Source organism: Meriones unguiculatus, chromosome 2, assembly GCF_030254825.1.
Source record: "Meriones unguiculatus strain TT.TT164.6M chromosome 2, Bangor_MerUng_6.1, whole genome shotgun sequence".
NCBI classification, from domain to species: Eukaryota; Metazoa; Chordata; class Mammalia; order Rodentia; family Muridae; genus Meriones; species Meriones unguiculatus.
This window is the reverse complement of record NC_083350.1, coordinates 37,703,262-37,723,494: the sequence shown is the minus strand read 5'-3', so window position 1 is coordinate 37,723,494 and position 20,233 is coordinate 37,703,262.

Sequence of the window (20,233 nt, the reverse complement as noted above, 5' to 3'; positions counted from 1 at the left end):
ATTCCCAAGAACACATTACTTAATTACATTTGTAATTAATCTTGTTATAAATAAGCAAGCTAACTAATTTCTCAGCCAGCTTTTTCTTTACTGGCACATTTTTTTTAAAAATTATTATTACATTAACTTTATTTAATCCTGTTTACAGAAAGCTCTTGGATTGAAGGTGTGTGCTAGGGCCGAGCCACACCACAAGTACTTGTCTACAGTAAATAGAAAGCTCTAGGAACAAAGACTGAACCATACCACATTTTGAAAAAGCATTTTATGGTTTACACTCTCAGGATTCACAATGGGATCAAATACCCTGCAAGAACAATATTCTTGGAGAAGTTGTAAAATGATTTGTTCCTAGAAATGTTTTATTCAAGGTGGGTGAATTGCCACAGGGAATTGACTTAGTTGACATTTCTAGGTGTCATGTGGAGTCATCTCACCACAAAAACAGTGGGACTACACACACATGCTACTGTGTTAAGCTTTCATGGGGTTCTGAGAACTTAAACTCAGGTCCACAGGCTTGTTTGGCATGTGCTGTCTCCTAGCTCCCTTACATATATATTTTTTTCTTAAACTTTTGTTGCGTATGTTTGGGCTTGTACTTCAAACTTTACTCATTTTCATCATTACAGAATTCTTACCCAGAAAACATTGATACTTAATTAACACATCTCACAAAGATTAACTTCCCCTGAAACCAAGGAGGGCTATGTAAGTTATACTAATAAGTAGTAGTATAAATTAAAATACTATTTTTACCTATCAAACTAATTAATATGCATAGTCTTTAAAAATATGTGATATCATGGCTATGAAGAGCTGAAACATTGTGTTCCTCACTGTAAAAAATATATGCTATGCTAAGCATCTCAGGGCTTGCCTTGATGATGAAACTCAGCAGGACTTTTTAGAGCATCATAGTGAATAAATCAAGAATTTAGCACACTAAGAACAACAGAATTTATTTATAAACTGATTTAAATAATGATTTTAGATTTTTAGGATTTAAATTTTTCAATAGAAAATTGTGTAGCCCTTCTGAAGCTAGGATTTGGGATATTATATATCCCCAAGGTCAATGTGCTATTCTGTTACATAAAAAAATATTGACCAAAATGAATGGCTCTGAAACCTAAAATCCATATTCTTAATATGCTACCTGCTAATATATAGGCAATTCCTACAGGAATAAAAACATCCTGAAATTCAATTCACTAAATGAGTCCCTCAACTGTGCTCTTAAAAAATATTCTGAACTCTAATTGATTCCGTAAATGTTTCAGCAGAAAGCTTTCTGCATGCTAATAGGATGTTGGCCAGCCAGGATCCCCAACAATTTTGCTTGGGTAAGTAAACCTAAGAGAGATGTTGGCAGCCATCCCCAATGAGGTTTTCCTAAGCCTACAAGAATGCCTTTAAATTCTGCAACTGGTGGAAATAAGCTCTTTAGATATTCACACTTTCCAATACCTCATTTTCCTCCCAACATGATTTATAACTTTTTGGTTCATTTCCTTTCAACCCCATATAAACTTTTTGAGGATTCAGGAGAAAATGTAAAAGATCGAGGGATGCTGGGAAGAGAAATATGTAAACAAAAGTAACTCTTAGACATTAGGACAGCCTGCAGTGGGATGCGGGGGAAACAATGTGTATTTACTTGAATAGGAAATACTGGAGAGTAAACATGTAGAAGGGGATGGAGAAGAGGCGAGACCTACATGGAGTGAGACGGGGCAGGCAGGGAATGGACCAATACAAGCAAATACAATGGACATCTGGAAGCAGAACTGCTCAGTCTGACAAACACTGGAATGATTTAACAATATCCTTGGAGGAGCTGTAAAATGTTTCATTCCTGGAAACATTTATACTCAAGCTAGGTAAGTTGACACAGGCAAGTGATTTAGTTGATGTTTCTAGATGTCCTTCCAACTCTGTATCTTTGACTTGCTAACTTAGGAATGACAAACGTGATGCCAAAAATAAAAATGAAAGATCCATGTCCGTGGAGTGCACACAAGATTTATGCTGTGCCTCAACACTTAGCTCTTTAGCAGCATGGATTGACTTGAAAATGCATCACACACTGAGGAAAACCATTCATGTAAGTGCTAGGAGAGACTCAGTACAATTTCCTGACAATATTCCATCCATAAACAAAATTGCTCTTCTCATCTCTTGATTCAGGCATCAATTTCCTGCCATCCAAAAAGCCTAGATAGTTTCTAGTCTGTACTCTGATGACCTTTAATACTATTTCTGTCATCTATACTACTCTGATTCCACATTCTCAATGAGATGCCCAACCCAAATTAAAAAACCACCTCAAATTTCACAAAGTATTGACCTCACCTCATAATAATGAAATTTATTTCCATATATTATGAGTTATACTTTCCGAAAAATATTTGTTCTTAGTCTTTCATCTTGACATACTGTTAATGAGTTAAATTGTGGGAATGAGAGTATGGTCTATTATATATATACTGAATTCAACTTACATATGTCTACTCTCCTTAGAGCCCACTCAACATTAAAAACCACATGTTTTATTTTACTACCATGAAATTCATATCGACATTCTAACAATTAGTTAAGTTTTGTGGTAGTAGAATTCTCTGGAGCCTTTTCTTCTGTTAATGTCCTATTTATAGATACCTTTGTTAAGAGCAACACTGTATTTTAAAGCCACATGTTCAATTAGAATTGCAATAAAAGCTTTGCAATATTCCTACCTGGCTGAAATTTCCATCATTACTCTATTATGCTGTTTTTTCTTGTTATCATTTTCAGTGATCCTTCAAAAAATATTCTGATACATTGTCACTCATTCATTATTTTTTTGTGCAATCTTTGTTATTTTATGCACACCATTTTTATTTCAGTAATTACTGGCTTTTCATTCTTTACATATGCCAACCAATTCACTACAGATATTTAGCTTTTTTTCATATTTTTCATTCTAAATACTCTTACATCTAGCCAACATCCTATTGGTGCCCACTATTTCTGCTCTTATTTAAATGCTAATTATTATAGCATAAGGCATTCTGGAAGGATTAATGAATTCATCTGAAAATTGATGATTTAAAAAATTTAAAGTCATTAAGCTATTAAGTCTTTATATCTCAAAAAAAGACAAACATCAGAAAAAAAAATTTTTTATATATTTGGTATAAACAAAAAGACTGATTTTCTCTGTGTTGTGTAGCAGTTTGACCTGAGAATAAAACCCCTATTTTATAGAGCAATATCTCATCTCAAGACAGGATTTTTACAGAAAGGTGAAACACCAAGAAATTTTAAGGTGTGTGTGTGTGTGTGTGTGTGTGTGTGTGTGTGTTGTGTGTGTGTGTGTGTGTGTGTGTGTGTGAGAGAGAGAGAGAGAGAGAGAGAGAGAGAGAGAGAGAGAGATACTACAAGGAAACTCATTAGGATAGGAAGTATACAATTAGAATGAGCTCCAGGAAGTTCCTGAAACTGGCTAGATTCACTAGAACCTTCCCTTTCAAGAATAAACAGTAAAGACTGCTGAAAGCATTCTCAGACAAACTGCAGAGAAGATAATCAGAAATCAGCCATCTGGAAGAAGCAGATACTAGTCAAGCTGCTTACAATAAGCAGAGACAAGCTGAGCTACCTAGAAAGGCTCAGAAAGACTGAGTCACCTTTAAAAGACTCTTTCCAATGTGTTGAGCTGACTGCAGGATGTGTATTGCATGACAGGTCCCCAGCTTTTGTGCTGTCACTCATGTTGGGGTGGGCTATGAATCTTTGAGTTATTTATGCTCCCCACCCATATTACTGTAAGTGACTCCAGTAAAACTTATTGGTTCACCAAACTGGACATTTGTGGAATTGGCATTTTTACTTTGGTCTATTATGGGATGTCTACTTTGGGTCAATAGATGTGTGTGTGTGTGTGTGTGTGTGTGTGTGTGTGTGTGTGTGTGCAGGCATGAGCTTGTGGTGTGTGTGTGTGTATTTTATTTTCCCTTTTTCAAATATAACAGATTTATGAAAATAAAACGAATTTAGGAGACATCCAAGAATAACTTTAAGAAGAATTATAAATTACTGGCCTGATATTTGCATATAGACCCTCCCTGTAAATAGGATATTTTCACTTATCATGGTAAACACAGGGAAGTTGAGAACTTAGAGAGTGGAAAAACAATAAACTAAACTCTTTTTCTATGGTAAACAGTTCCAGCAAAAAGCTAAAGGGGGCATCACACAGATACCGTCTCAGTGGTTTGTGAGATGCTGAAAAACAGGGCAAATTCTGCAGAGAAGTCAGCCTTCGTAGCATTTCTTTTTTAATAATTTCTCAATTCTTCCTAATTTGCCTAAGTTAAGTTGGCCATTGGACTCTGATTCCCTTTGACTGTGCTACTCAGTGTTCCTCAGAACAGGGCAATAACTTTAGCTTAGCATTAAGGAATGGGGAGATTGATGTGAAGCTGAAGAAATAGCTGAATGTTCCAAGTCTGACTGCGTAGAAGGGCCATCACTCACACATGTCAAAAGATACAAGTTCAAATTTAATTGCAGATCTAATTGGCTTTTATTTGTGTATCACAATTTTTGCAGGCTCCCAGCTGACAAAAGAACAGTGAGTTTTGTCAAATGCAATTTGGATAGCAAAACAATAAAGAGAAGTTAAAAAAATAACACTAATTGGTTAACATTAGCTCACGTCAAATTGCTTTTAGCAGGGTGTTCTTCTCTTATTTTACTGATTCAGCTAGACCAGAAACCTCTATTTTTAAACAAGGACTCCTTAGGGATCAATCAGCTTCCTTAAAGCTTCAGTTTGATTGCATGCCATTTAACAAGAGGGATGTCATTTTGTTCCTCTTGCCAAGTGTAGGAGCTCATGCAAAAACAATGGACTTCTATAATATTTGTTTATTATGCACATTTTAACTAACTATAATACATATACTCTAGTATTTTTGACTTCTATGTATCATCTCTATATATCTATCATGTATCTATCTATATCATCTATCTATATCTATCATTTATTAATCCATCATCTTATCTATCATCTAACAACATCTATCATCTATCAATTTATCTATCAATCATCTATCTCAATATTTTTCTTGGTTTATTGTTGGTATACTGTTCTTGTGGAATGTATACAATTTACCCTTGTTCATTCAAATTCTGATTTCTCTACTCAACTATCTGGTTTCAATCCGGACATTGCATTGTGATGCTTATGCTAAGCATCACCTGTCTCAAGTTTGTGTAAATATGCCACCATTTGTTCTCTATATTGTCAGTTAAACAACCAGCCAATGCTGAGCAATGGTGAGAGCAGGGTGGGACAACCAGGTCCAGAAAGGAGGGGAAGGAAATGAGTAGTAGGAGGAGAGAAAATCCACAGGAGAGGTCTTGGAACCACATGGAGAGATGGACTGAGCCTAAGATATGACTAAAATCATGTATAATGGGTGAAATCTGAAATTATGCAGGCTTGGAGGTTTAGGATTGTGCTCTAGGTTAATTAAATAAATCCCAGTCTCTGTGTGGTGATTTGGGTATAAAGCTGTTTAGGAATAACCGCTGCTTACCTAAAAGATAAATCAATAGTAAATATTAATACCCACAACAGTTTATTGATTTTCTATTCCTTTTCTGAATCTTGTCCTAGTTTTACAAGATAGCCCTGAAGAAACCCTGTCTCAAAAAACAAACAAACAAAAAATCCTTCCCTATTTGTAACAATCCTCCTTTCTGACTGCATTACCTGTTATTACTTTCACCCCTGCTTCAGATTAGCAGGAATGTCTTACAAACTGGCAATTTTGATCTGCATACAAAGATACCCAGCATACCTCAGCACAGTCTAGCTTCCGCAAAGTAAGTAACTGCACTTCACTGAAAGCCATAGCCCATTCCTCTCTATTCATTTGTGTTACTATCAATGTCTGGAATGCTTTTTTCATTACTTCATCAATTTACTTAATCACTGTTTAGAAACAAAGAAAATTAATTTTGATTTTTCCATGAATAAAAAACATTCTGAGTATAAAATTACAAAAATAAGAATTTAATGACTTGCTGACAAAATTTATAGTTTAAAAAAAATCACAAAAAATGTGTTTCTTTCATGATATATGAGTGTGATGAACTAATGTTAGAGTGCAGATTTCCTAATTTTTGGTGAGAATGTAATAAAACATTTTAAGTGATACAGGCTTTAATCAATCTGGCAGGAGAAAAGACATTCTTGCTTCTTTCCCTTAGCCTATTAGGCTGTTGGGGCAATGGAGCCCAATAAATTGGAATTTCCTCAGTAATCTCATGCTTAGGGAACAGAAAAACTGAAGCCATGATGCCTTCCTCTTCCAGAAACTTTACAGGCTCATGAACACTTGTCAGACCACCTCACAAGACAGACTGGAAGCAATGAGGGGTCAACCTTGTGCAGAGCCACATCTGGACAAGACTGCCTAATTATGGATAACTCTTGTCTTCTCCTTGATTATAAATCTCATGTCAGAACACTGATGTTCACTTGACTCTTATTTGTTCACTGAATAAATTACCTTACTCTGTTTCACAGTATTATTAGCGATTTAATTGGTACATGGAAGAAAGATGACAAAAAACTATTTTTTTTTCTTTTAGAATTACCAGGACATAGGCTTTGATCCTAAAATCTTCAGTAACAGAAAAGTAACATCCTTGAAAACAATCAAATATATTTAGTGCATCTTAAAATTGCATAAGGATATAAGCTGCAAATGTATTTATTTGTTTCACTTTTCTGTATTTTAAAACTGGAATGTCAATAGTTATGAATGACAAAAATTGTACATTATAATTTGTTGGTAAAGTTTTATTAAGATATTAAGAGTTTTAAATGAAAGTGATAAATTATATACTACCTAAACTTTAATGAGAAAGTCTGTTGAAAGGATCAATTTTAGAATCACTGTTATGTTGTGGCTAGAATTTATATTTCAGAAAGGGAAATAGATAAATTACAGAACAAGCATAATTTTTCATGATATAACTATATCTATAGTTCTGAAACTATATTTTAGCTATTACTGCATATTAATATAATTAAAACAGAATGATGAAATAGACACATCATAATTTATTAAGTCTTTTTTCTTACTTGAAATCTCAGAATTATGCTTTCATAAAGTCATCAAATGTACATTAATTCAGAAGTATGGAATTCCTTGAAAATTGACATTGGAATAGGCATTTGATTTTACAATCTCATACATATACACATATATGTACATATATCACATATAGACACATCATATACAGATACAAATACAGATACATTAGTACACACATACACACATATATATACATCATATACATGTACATGTATGTATACATATATCCAGAGAACATGAACTTAGCATGTTAAAGCAACATCTTTATATGTATGTTTGCTACTGCATGTGTATGTTCACACTGGGAGCATATACTGTTCACAGTAGCCGAGGAGAAGCAACGTGACTGCTCAGTACTTTAGTAGAAATGTGGTAAACGCATGTAATTTAGCCAAGGAAGAATAAACTTTGCTGCTTACCACAGGATGGATAGAAGTGGAGATCAAGAGAAACAAGCAGCTATGGAAAGACAAATACCACATGGTCTCTGACTCAAATGTAGAATTTGAACATTCTGTCCTGTAGAAGTGAAGAGGAAAACAAGGATTAACAAAGATAAGGGAGATAGGGAAGGGTTGACCAATGGATGCCAAGATACAGTCAGATACACGTGGAGGTCAGAGCACAACTTTACAGAGTTGCCTCCCTCCCTCTCCTTTATGTGAATTCTAAATCCGGTAGTCAGTCTTTCATCTTTTGGTGGCAAGAGTATATACTCCTGCTGAGCTCTCTTGCTGCCTTTATCCTGCTGTGTCTTATTCTGAGACAGGGTCTCACTAAAGTTGTCTAAGATGGCCTTGACCTCACTCTACAGGCCAAAGAAGTCTTAAAATTTCAGTCTTCCATAGCTTCATATGTAGCTGGAGTTAATCCTAACACCACAAAACCTGGCTGAGAACTTCTTCAAACCTATCATTTCCTAAACCAAATTTATTACATTTTAAGAATATTAAATTAAATAATATTAAATACATTATTTTAAATGTCTTCCATGCCTTTATTCCTTAATGCTGTCTTAATATTTGGTTTATATGTTCCTATACAACTTAGTTCGATAGTAAGTTCCCATGTATTTAGAATTGTTTTCTTTCCCACTGAACTTAGTCTTTAAAACTATTTGGTGGCCTTCTTGTATGTTTTTATTCCTTCTGATTTAAAGCCTATTTAATCTAATTTAAATATATATATTCCTCTTTTGCATTTCATTTGCAAAAGTATCAGATTCTATATCTTCATTTATACTTTATTTGTGTTCTTAGACATAAAGTGAGCTATAACTAAGAAATATGTAATTGGGTCTTCTATTTCATATCCATTCAGTTACTGTATGTCTTTTAAATGGAGAATATAACCAAATTATATTCAAGGTAATTGTTTTGGAAAAAGACTTTGTTTAGTATTAAAAAAATTCTTTTTTTAAGTTTTATTGAAGTTCTTTTTTATTCTCCAATCTCTTCTACTATCTTCTTTGGTAGGTAAATAATTGTTCCAACAGTAACATTTTCATTATCATTTTGGTCACCTATTATATACTTTTGCTTTGTGATTAATATCAGGCTTACAAAACTCTCATTTTTATTATGTAACAAGCAATTTTAAAATGATAACATGAAATGCTTGCAAAGATATTCACAGACTCAAAGGAATATAAAAAAAATTCTTTAAAAATTCCATTTGTGTTTCATTTCTCCTAGCATTTTTAATTTTCAACATCAGTTCAATGTCTTAAAATTTTATATAGTTATTACTTTTAATTGTCTTGCTTTTATACTCCACAATAAAGGTCTAAATGTCTCATATACGTTATCAAAGCACTATGAATTTATTTGTATAATTACTATTACTAGTGCTTTTTGTATCTTCTTGTTTTTTTTTCTTACTAATGGCTTTAATTCGGTTTGAAGAATATTCTTTTCTACTTATTAGAGGGTGGGTGGAATATATACTCTTTTAGCCTTTCTCTAGGCTGTCTCTATTACTCCTTTATGTCTAAAGAATAGATCTCTTGTGTGCTGAGCTTAGAGGACATCCTTTTATTTCTTTTCATCACTAAACATCCAATGCCATTGTTTCCAGGTCTATAAGATTTCTACTTTGTCAAGAGAGATGGAATTTTCCTATATATAATTTTTTTTCAGCAAGCTTTGAGAATTTTGTCTCCATCTTTCCTCTTTGACAGAATAACAAGACTTGGCAGAGTTAAGTTTGTGATTTACTGTAATTTTCTTGTACTAGAAGTATGTATTCCTTTATGTCTGGGAACTTTGTTATTGTTTCATGAGAATGAGGTTTCTACTTGTTTGATATTCTCTTGTCCTCCTTGAATAGGAGTAACCTGCATGGTTGCTCTTAATTTTGTTCTAAAATTCTAGAAATCCTTCTTCATTCCTCATTTGTTTTTATTCTCCAACTGCGTTTTTAAACAACCTGTTTGAACTCACTTATCCTTTCTCCTACTTGAGCCAATCCTGCGCCTTCTGCCTTCTGTTGTTTGTAAAGTATGGTGAATGTTTATTTCAGCTTCAGAATTTGACTTTTTAAAGTTGTTTTCATTTCTTCAAATTTTTACTGCTAGGGTTTTGAAAAGTCTCTCTGTGTTTTCTCCATGGTCGTTTTGATTTCCTTAAAACAGCTATTTTCGAAGTTTCTCAAACTGATACTGGAACTTGATTTTTTTTTTTTTGTGGGGGGTGAGTCTCTATAGAAATGCATACTCAATACAAAATAGTCATGAGTTTAACAACTTGTTAACATTTTTTTCCAAAATCCAGGCAAGTGTCCATTAAACTGAGTGGAGCTGGCCTGGGGCTCAGCTCTAGCAGAGACAAGTTTATCTTTCACCCAGGCTTCTCTGCTCTCATAAGCACTCCCTCATTTTGCGGATTGCCACATAAAGCAGATAGTTTTATTTATTCACTCAATTCATGCATTACTTGCTTTTTAAAAAAACTGATGTGATGAAACACCATGAGCAAAGCAACTAATAGAAAGAAGGGTTTGTTCGAGGCTGATGGTACCAGCTGATTTAAGAGTCTGTCTCCATCAGGGCTGGGAGCATGGCAGCAAGCAGGCAGGCACGGTGCTGGAGCAGCACCCAGAGTCACATTTTGAACTGCAAACAGGAAGCAGAGAGAGCTAAAGCGAAAATGATGAGTCTTTTAAAACTCCGTAGCCTGCACCTAGTGATATACGTCATCCAAGCAAAGTCACTCCTCCTCCTCATCCCCAGTCACCAACTAGGGACCAATAATTCAAATGCTTTAGACTTGTGGAGGACATCTCATTCAAATTACCACAGTTTGTTTTTCCTTCCACACTAAAAGCTTATGTCTTCCATGTGTGGACTTACTCAGCTCACACCCCCTGATTCCCGGTGCTGCAAAAACATTCATCTCCTGTATCCTTTTCCTTCATGGTCCACAGACTTCCCTAGCTAGCATCATAAATTACTCCTGCTCAGTACACTAATTTGGGGAATTGGATGACCACTCTGTGTGCATGCTAAATGTCCCCTTCTGAAGATAATGCAGTGGCTTATCGTCAAAGACCTCGTTTACATCAGTTTCCTTCAGTGTCCTTTGTGACACTACAGCCCTCTGCATGTAATACGGTTTCTGTAATACTATTAGTTACAATGTAAGTGTTTTTCTGGATTCCTATTGTTTCCCGTGAGATCAACTTCTTTTAGTGATAATAACCTCATTTTTAACATCATTTGGTCTCTCTGTCTTGTAACTAAGTATCTAGTGCAATAATTTTAAACCTATGGGTTGTGACCCTTTTGGGTATCAACTGACCCTTTCACAGGAGTCCCCTAAAACCATCAGAAAACATTGATATTTACATTATGCTTCATAACAGTAGTGAAATTAGAGTAATGAAGTAGCAATGAAAATAATGTTATGATTGGGTATCAACTGATCCTTTCACAGGAGTCCCCTAAAACCATCGGAAAACATTGATATTTACATTATGCTTCATAACAGTAGTGAAATTAGAGTAATGAAGTAGCAATGAAAATAATGTTATGGTTGGGGGTCACCACAACATGAAGGGCTGTAGTAAAGGGTCTCAGCATTGGGAGGGTTGAGAGCCACTGTGCTAGCTAGTTATAAAAGCTCAATAAAGGATTCACGCTTGCATGTAAGTGCTAAATTCAAAACAGTTTATTTCTGGAAGCACTTCATCCCAGGAGCAGAAATTGCGTTTCAGAGATTGTTCCGGTGTACACCACAGTGATGAGGGGAATAACAGCCAGAGAGGATGAAGGCCTGAAGTCTTCCTCTGCTTCTTAAAACCATTGCTCTGGAGAGAGCAGTTAGATTAAAGATGGCCTTTTCTTTAAATAAGTTTAGCTTTTGAGAGAACGGTATGCTAACAGTCATTTGCTTAGTACTTACCCTTGAGATAGCTTAAGAATAAAGCATCTCTTTTAAAGCTAAGACTTGAGCCTCTTGCAATTTATTATTTGCTATGACTTACTTAACTCTCACAGGTGTGTGTAAACATCCAAAGGAAACTGACCCAAAGAGCAATGTATACCCCCCACACACACAGAGAGAAAGAGAGAGAGAGAAAGAGATAGAGCAAGAGAGAGAGACAGAAAGACACAGAGACAGAAACACAGAGAGATAGAGACTTTTGTGTCCATATCAATTTGGTTCTAGGATCCTGGATCTGCTAAGGCTTAGATCCCTTATAAAATGGTGTATTTGCATAGAACAGGCCCACAGCCTCCTTTATATTTCAAGTCATCTCTAGTTTGTTTTAAATACCAAACCCAGTGTAATTGCTTTCAGTCAGCACACTAATGAGCTGTTATGCAATAGTATTTAGGCAACAAGTACAGAAAAAATCTGCAAACGTTTAATGCCTATGTAATTTTTCTGATTTTTTTTTATGCAGGTGGTGAAATCTCAGATGTAAAACCTACAGGTAGGGAGAATTATTTGTAACCAGTAAATTTACAGTCATAATATGATATCCTGATATATTTATTATTTTGGTTTCATAAAAGAAAGAAGGAAAGAAAGAAAAAGAGAGAGAGAGAGATGGAGGAAGGGAAGAAGGAAGGAAGGAAGAAATTGTCTTTGAAGATAAATCAGAGAGCTAAGGCTAAAATCTATATCATGCTGCAGCGAGAACTAGAGTCTAACATACTTAATTGTGAGAAGCAATTTATAAGAAATTCTCTAGTTCATTCCATATTTGAAGAGTGAGCAAACAATGGGCTCCCCCCAGAGGCTCCCACCTCAGACCTGGCATCAGCATCTATTGCTGTCATGTATTATCAGTAGCATAGTCATCTGCAGGAGTAATAGTAGCATAGTCATCTGCAGGAGTAATAGTAGCATAGTCATCTGCAGGAGTAATAGTAGCATAGTCATCTGCAGTAGCATAGTCATCTGCAGCATATTTGTCCTGTGGAAACCAGTTGTGTTAAACTTCATGTGATTTTAAGTTTCTTTGAAGGCACATGATTCCCAAAACTCCATGCTTCATTCATTCTTTATTAGGAATAAAAACATGTTTCAGAACAGAAGCATAAACTGTGCTTCCGTAAAGGAATTAGTAGGGTCTCATGTACACTGATCAGATATTGTCTTCAATACTGAATCTCTTCTTGAAGTTGGCATGTTAATTGTGAAGCCCCAACAGTTGAGCCCTTCCAATGAAATTGTCCTTAAGTTCAAGGAGCTGATGTATAATTCTGTCCCCACAGAATCACCTGTCTCCAGCTGCTGACCAATGTAGAGATACAAAGGTTCAGTTTGGAGAAGGAATGAAAGGCCAGCGCTCGTGCTGAGCATCACAAAGCCTCAGCTGATGTTTGTTGAGAGGAAAGGGGACTTCAATCCCTTCCAGCCCAAACTGGACATTTTACAATATCCTCCTGCCACCACTTCTCAGCCTCAGATCATTTTCTAGGGAATACAACTTCACATATATAGATCTAGAAGGAGTCCCTGGAAGAAATTACAGAAGGGATTATTGAACAGATGACAACCAGGATCCTTTTATTTGTGGTAGCTGGGGTACTGAACAATCTTAGCATAAAGTAGTGGTAAAATTAATAAAAAAATGTAGTTATGAAACAAGATATCAGTATATCAGAAGACACTGCCAAATGCAGTATCTTAGGTATTTGTGTGTGTGTGTGTGTGTGTGTGTGTGTGTGTGTGTGTGCAGGCAAGCATCTGTATGTTAACTATGATAACTCTAAAGTCATACAACTGTTGCTATTACACGTACTATATAGAATTTAATTCACATTCTGGAGGTGTTCTTCTCAAATTTAAGGCTGAAAGTCAGAAGGCCTCTGTGTTTATATTTTCTATCATTGTGTCATACACCCAAAATAGAAACGAAATAGTACATTTAAAAAAAATAAAAATCTCACTACTTTAGAGTGTGGAATCATCATGGAAGAACAGCTCAGTCCAGAAAGCAGGGAAAATACCTATTTTTTGTTTCTTTCTTTATCTGTTTTACTCTATCTGGGTCCACCTTCCCTGTTTGCAGTGGTGTTACCCACCTTACCTGTATCTTTCCTCTTCAGCATCCCAGAGGTCACTCTCAGGAAACGCCTTCACAGTCACACCCAGAGGCCTACCTCTCTAATCTATACCAGCTGGAGTTGGGAATTCAGTTTAATTTCTTTGAACCTTCTTTTGTTCATAGATTTATGCTGGGCGTAACCACAAGGTATCTAGGCCCCTGGCTGTAGCTGATGTGAGCCTATTTATACGCACTTAAGGAGGGTATAAACAACTTTGTTGTGACATGTGGGATGTTTATAAAAAGCACATGTAGATTGCTTTTGGCAGGATAGCCATTTTCGCTACGTTAATCCTGCCAAGCCATGAGCATAGTAGATCTTTCCATCTTCTGATATCTTCTTCAATTTCTTCAGACACTTGAAGTTTTTTTCAAACAGGTCTTTCACTTGCTTGGTTAGAGTCACCCCAAGGTACTTTATGTCTTTTGTGTCTAATGTGAAGGATGTTGTTTCCCTAATTTCTTTCTTGACCCTTTTGTCTTTGGTATATAGAAGGGCTTCTGATTTTTTTGAGTTAATTTTGTGTCCAGCCACTTTGTGGAAGGTGTTTATTAGCTGAAAGAGTTCTCTGGTTGAATTTTTGGGGTTACTCATGTATACTCTCATATCATCTGCAAATAGTGATACTTTGACTTCTTCCTTTCCAATTTGTATCCCCTTGATCTCCTTTAGTTGTCTTATTGCTTTAGCTGAGACATCAAGTACTATGTTGAAGAAATACGGAGAAAGTGGGGAACCTTGCCTTGTCCCTGATTTCAGTGGGATTGATTTAAGTTTCAATCTGTTAAGTTGGATGGTGGCTATAGGCTTGCCATATATTGCATTTACTATATTTAGGTCTGTGCCTTGTATCCTTGATATCTCCATGACTTTAAAAATGAATGGGTGTTGGATTTTGTCAAATGCTTTTTCTGCATCTAAGGAGATGATCATGTCATTTTTCTCCTTTAGTTTGTGGATTACATTGAAGGATTTCCATATATTAAACCACCCCTGCATGCCTAAGATGAAGCCGACTTGGTCATGGTGGATGATATCTTTTATGTGTTCTTGGATTTGGTTTGCAAGTATTTTATTGAGTATTTTTGCATCAGTGTTCATGAGAGAGATTGTCCTGAAAATCTCTTTCTTTTTTAAAATTTTTATTCTTTATATTAATTACATTTTATTCACTTTGTATCCCAGCTATAGCTCTCTCCCTCATTTTCTTCCAAACTCTTCCTCCCTCATCTCTTCCCACTGCCTTCTCCAAGTCCACTGATAGGGGAGGTCATCCTCCCCTTCCATCTGACCCTAGCTTATTAGGTCTCATCAGGACTGGCTCCAATGTCGTCCTCTGTGGCCTGGCAAGGCTGCTCCTCCCTCTGAGGGTGGGGGAATGGTCAAAGAGAGTCCCTCTTCCCCTTACTAGGAAATCCACTTGTATACTGAGCTGCCATGGGCTACATCTGAGCAGGAATTCTAGGTTACATCCATGAATGGATCTTGGTTGGAGTATCAGTCTCAGAAAAGACCCCTGTGCCCAAGGTATTTTGCTGAGACTTATAACCAAACTTTGGGCAGAGTGCAGGGAATCATATGAAAGAAGGGGGAGTTAAAAAAAAAACCTGGAGAGGACAGGAGCTCCACAAGGAGAGCAACAGAACCAAATATCTGGGAAATTCTCTTTCTTTGTTGGTCTTTGTGTGGTTTAGGTACCAAGGTGATTGTGGCATCATAGAATGAGTTTGGTAATGTTCCTTCTGTTTATATTTTGTAGAATAGTTTGAAGAGAATTGTAGTTAGCTCTTCTTTGAAGGTCTGGTAGAATTCTGCGCTGAAACCATCTGGCCCTGGCCTTTTTTTGGAAGGGAGAATTTTGAAGACTACTTCTATTTCCTTGAGAGATAAAAGACTATTCAATCTATTTACCTGATCTTGATTTAATTTTGGTAAATGCAATCTATTGAGAAAATTGTCCATTACATTTAGATTTTCAAATTTTGTGGCATATAGGCTTTTGTAGTCAGACCTAATGATTTTTTGGATATCCTCAGTGTCTGTAGTTATGTCTCCCTTTTCATTTCTGATTTTGCTGATTTGGATAGTTTCTCTTTGCCTTTTAGTTAGCTTGGCTAAGGGTTTGTCTATCTTGTTGATTTTCTCAAAGAACCAGCTCTTGGTCTCATTGATTCTTTGAATTGTTTCTTTGTTTTTAACTGATTGATTTCAGCCCTGTGTTCGATTATTTCCTGCCATCTAGTCCTCTTAGGTGTCTACTTCTTCTTCTTCTTTTTTTTTTTTTTTTTTTTTTTTAGAGCTTTCGGGTGAGCCATTAGGTTGCTTGTATGAGATGTTTGAAATTTCTTCTTGAAGGCACTTAGTGCTATGAATTTTACTCTTAGGACTGCTTTCATTGTGTCCCATAATTTGGGGTATGTTGTGCCTCCATTTTCATTGAATTCTACTTTCTTCCTTTCTCTGACCCAGCTGTCATTGAGTAGCGAATTGTTCAGTTTCCATGTGTGTGTAGGCATTTTGGTATTTCTGTTGTTGTTGAGGTCCAGCTTTAGTCCATGGTGGTCAGATAGGATACAAGGTATTATTTCAATCTTCTTGTATCTGTTGAGGCTAACTTTGTGACCAACTATATGGCCTATTTTGGAGAAGGTTCCATGAGGTCCTTAAAAGAAGGTATACTCTTGTGAGTTTGGGTGGAAAGTTCTGTAGACATCTATTAGGTCTATTTGATTTAAGACCTCTGTAAGTGCCATTATTTCCCTATTTGGCTTCTTTCTAGATGATCTGTCCCTCGGTGAGAGTGGAGTGTTGAAGTCTCCCACTATTAAGGTGCTGGGATCAATTTGTAATCTAAGCTTTAATAATGTTTTATTTACAAATGTAGGTGGTCTTGTATTTGGGGCATAGATGTTCAAAATTGTGATGTCCCCCTGATGGATTTTTCCTTTGATGAAAATGAAGTGATCCTCCTCATCTTATTAATTTTTGTTGAAAGTCTATTTTATTAAATACTAGGATAGCTACCCCAGTTTGTTTTCTGGGTTCGTTTGCTTGGAGAACATTTTTCCAGCCCTTTACTCTGAGGTAGTGTTTCTGATGTGTTTCTTGGATGCAGCAGAATGTTGGATCCTGTTTCCACAACCATTCTGTTAATCTGTGTCTTTTTTTTTTTATTTTCCTTTATTAATTACACTTTACTCACTTTGTATCCCCTCCCCCCTGTGGTTTCCTCCCTCCTCCCATCCCAATCCCTCCTTTCCTCCACCCTCTGCATGCATGCCCCTCCCCAAGTCCACTGATAGGGAAGGACTTCTTTTCCTTCCTTCTGATCCTAGTCAATTAGGTCTCATCAGGAGTGGCTGCCTTGTCTTCTTCTGTGGCCTGGTAATGTTGCTTCTCCCTCAGGGTGAGGTAATTAAAGAGCAGGTCAATCAGTTCATGTCAGAGACAGTCCCTGTTCCTATTACAATGGAACCCACTTTGATACTGAACTGCCATGGGCTACATCAGTGCAGGGGTCTTAGGTTATCTCCATGCATAGTCCTTGGTTGGAATAGCAATCTCAGGAAAGACCCCTGTACTCAGATTTTTTGGTTCTGTTGCTCTCCTTATGGAGTTTCTGTCTTGTCCAGATCTTACTGTTTCCCACTTCTTTCCTAAGATTCCCTGCACTCTCCCCAAAGGTTGCCCATAAGTCTCGGTCATATAGACATATAATATAGGATAAACCTACTAAAATCTGTACATCTGAAGAAACTAATCAAGAGGGAGGACTATTGCTAAAATGCTCAATTCCTATCCAGAAAGGCAAAGAGGCTGGATAGACATCAAAAGAAGGAGAAAAAAGGGAACAAATCAGGAGCCTGACACAGAAGACCTCTGAAAAGCTCTGCCCTGAAGACAATCAATGTAGATGCTGAGACTTATAGTCTGTGTCTTTATATTGGAGAGTTGAATCCATTGATAATAGTGACCAATAGATAATAGTGACCAATAGATAATAGTGACCAATAAATGTTATCTCCTTTTACTGTAGAGTTGGTGGTGTTACTGTGATTCATTGTTGTTGTTGTTGTTTTTTTTAATTTTTGTTGTGATGTTATCTATATCTTATGTTTTCTTGGGTGTAGTTGTTTTTGTTGGGCTGGAGTTTTCCTTCTAGTATCTTATGTAGGGCTGGTTTGCTGTGTAGATATTATTTAAATTCAGTTTTTTCATGGAATATTTTGTTTCTCCTTCTATGTTGATTGAAAGCTTTGCTGGGTATAGTAATCTGGGTTGGCATAGATGGTCATTTAGCATCTGCATGACATCTGCCCAGGCCCTTCTGGCTTTCATAAATTTTGTTGAGAAGTCGGGTGTAATTCTGGTAGGTCTACCTTTATATATTATTTGGCTTTTTTCCCTTGCTGCTTTTAATATTTTTTCTTTGTTCTGTGTTTTGAATATTATGTGATGTAAGGAATTTCTTTTCTAGTTTAGTCTATTTGGTTTTCTGTAGACATCTTGTATTTTTATGGTCATCTCTTTCTTCAATTAGGAAAATTTTTCTTCTATGATTTTCTTGAAATTTTTTTCTGGACCTTGGAACCTGAAATCTTCTTTTTTGTCTATTCCTATTAATCTTAAATTTTGTCTTTTTATGGCATCCTTGATTTTTTTGGATGTTTTGTGTTTGGACCTTTTCTGGTTTTACTTTGTCTTTGAGAGATATATCAGTTTCTGTAGGTGTATCTTCAGCACTTGAGATTCTCTGTTCCATCTCTTATATTCTATTGGTGATATTTACCCGTGTAGTTTCTGATCTTTTCTCTAAGTTCTACAGCTCCAGGGTTTTCTCTGTTTGTGTTTTCTTTATTGATTCTAAATCTGTTTTCATGTCTTGCACCATTTTCTTCATCTGTTTGAATGTGGATTCCTGTCTTTCCATAATGGCCTCTATTTTCTTTGTTTTTTTGTTTCCTCTCTACGTGCCACTAATTGTGTCTCTACCCGTGTCTCTATTTGATTGGCTGTAGTCTCCTGTATTTCTTTGAGAGCCTTGTTTGTTTCCTCTTTATTTGCTTCCATTTTTGTGAGAGATTTCTTTGAGAGATTTGTTCATTTCCCCTTTATGTGCCTCTAATAACTGGATAAGCATAGGACACAGCAAACTTAGGCTAATGTCTTAGTAATGGTACAATAACGACTCTTTTCATGTTGTTTTGCCTTGCCATTCTCCGTAGTGCTGGTAAGACCAATGCTCATGTGTGTGGTCAGAGGATTGTTTGAGCTGTTCTTCTTTGGTGATTATTTTCCCAGCCTTGAATGGGGTACTCTAGGACATTTTTGGACTTTCTCTCTCCTTCTTCTTTCCTCCCTCTTTCCTCTGCTTCCTCCTTCCCTCTTTGTCTCTTTTTACCATTATTCCCATTACCCTAATGAAAGCCACAACCTTGCAACCTCAGGACTGAATAATGCTCCTTGACTCCAAGTTTTTACAAATAGGAAACAACACATTTTAAAAATGTAGTTTAGGCTATGCACCAATCTGTGGATTTGTATGAATAATTCTCATTTGTGTGCTTTCTTCTCCAAGATTCCAGACTCAGGAAGTGCAATACAGGCTGACTTCCCAAGGAAATTATTCTGAACTTTAATTATTAGTGGAAAGGACAGCACAACAACAAGCCAATTTTCAGGCATATACAGCCACTTAGACACTTCTAGGTGTAAGTTTACAGAGTGAAACACATATTACACTGCAGATAAATTGTTACTCTCTGAGACCCTCAGATTCTCCCTGTGACTTCTTCAGTGTATTTCTGCATTCACAGGTTCCTTTCTTTGGCCTGCAATGACCTATTTTCAGAGAACCTGCTGCTCACCCAACATGTGTCCTTCCCTACATTCACTTTGAAATCAAACAAACTCTTGTCCACCAGATGCAGACATAAAAGTCCCTGTAAACTCGGAAGGTTTCCTATCTAACAGTAATTTGTAATGGACCTAATGTCATTCATCTCTATGGCATCAGAACTGACTTATATGCCACCTGCACATGTCACAAGGAAAAAGCTCATCTTCAGGTAGGACAGAGTGATTGAAAGAGAGATGCAGAAACAAACAGAATTCATGAAAGCAACTGAGGTGAGGCATGGCGTTTTGAGTCATGCTGATCTCCCTGAGGGTTCTGCATCTAAAATTGCAGACACTGAGTCCCACTATGAAACTGTTTCTGCAAATTCTCCTTTTCAAGCTGAACTAGTTGGTGAAACAGAATAAATTGACCCAATATGTTTGTAAAATGTAATCAAACTACAAGTTTTTTGTGTTCGTTTCTTATTGTCCCTACACAATTTATTCAGTAAAGGAAAAACATTTCTCTTACCCTTGGATAAAATTTTGTCGAGTAAGCCCATATGTTTTCCATTCTCATTTGAAGTATAACATGTCCTCCAGGCAGCTTAAAACCCACAAACTGTCTTGGTCCTCTAATTAAAATTATCCAGCCCTAGATAATAGCCCCAACTCAACT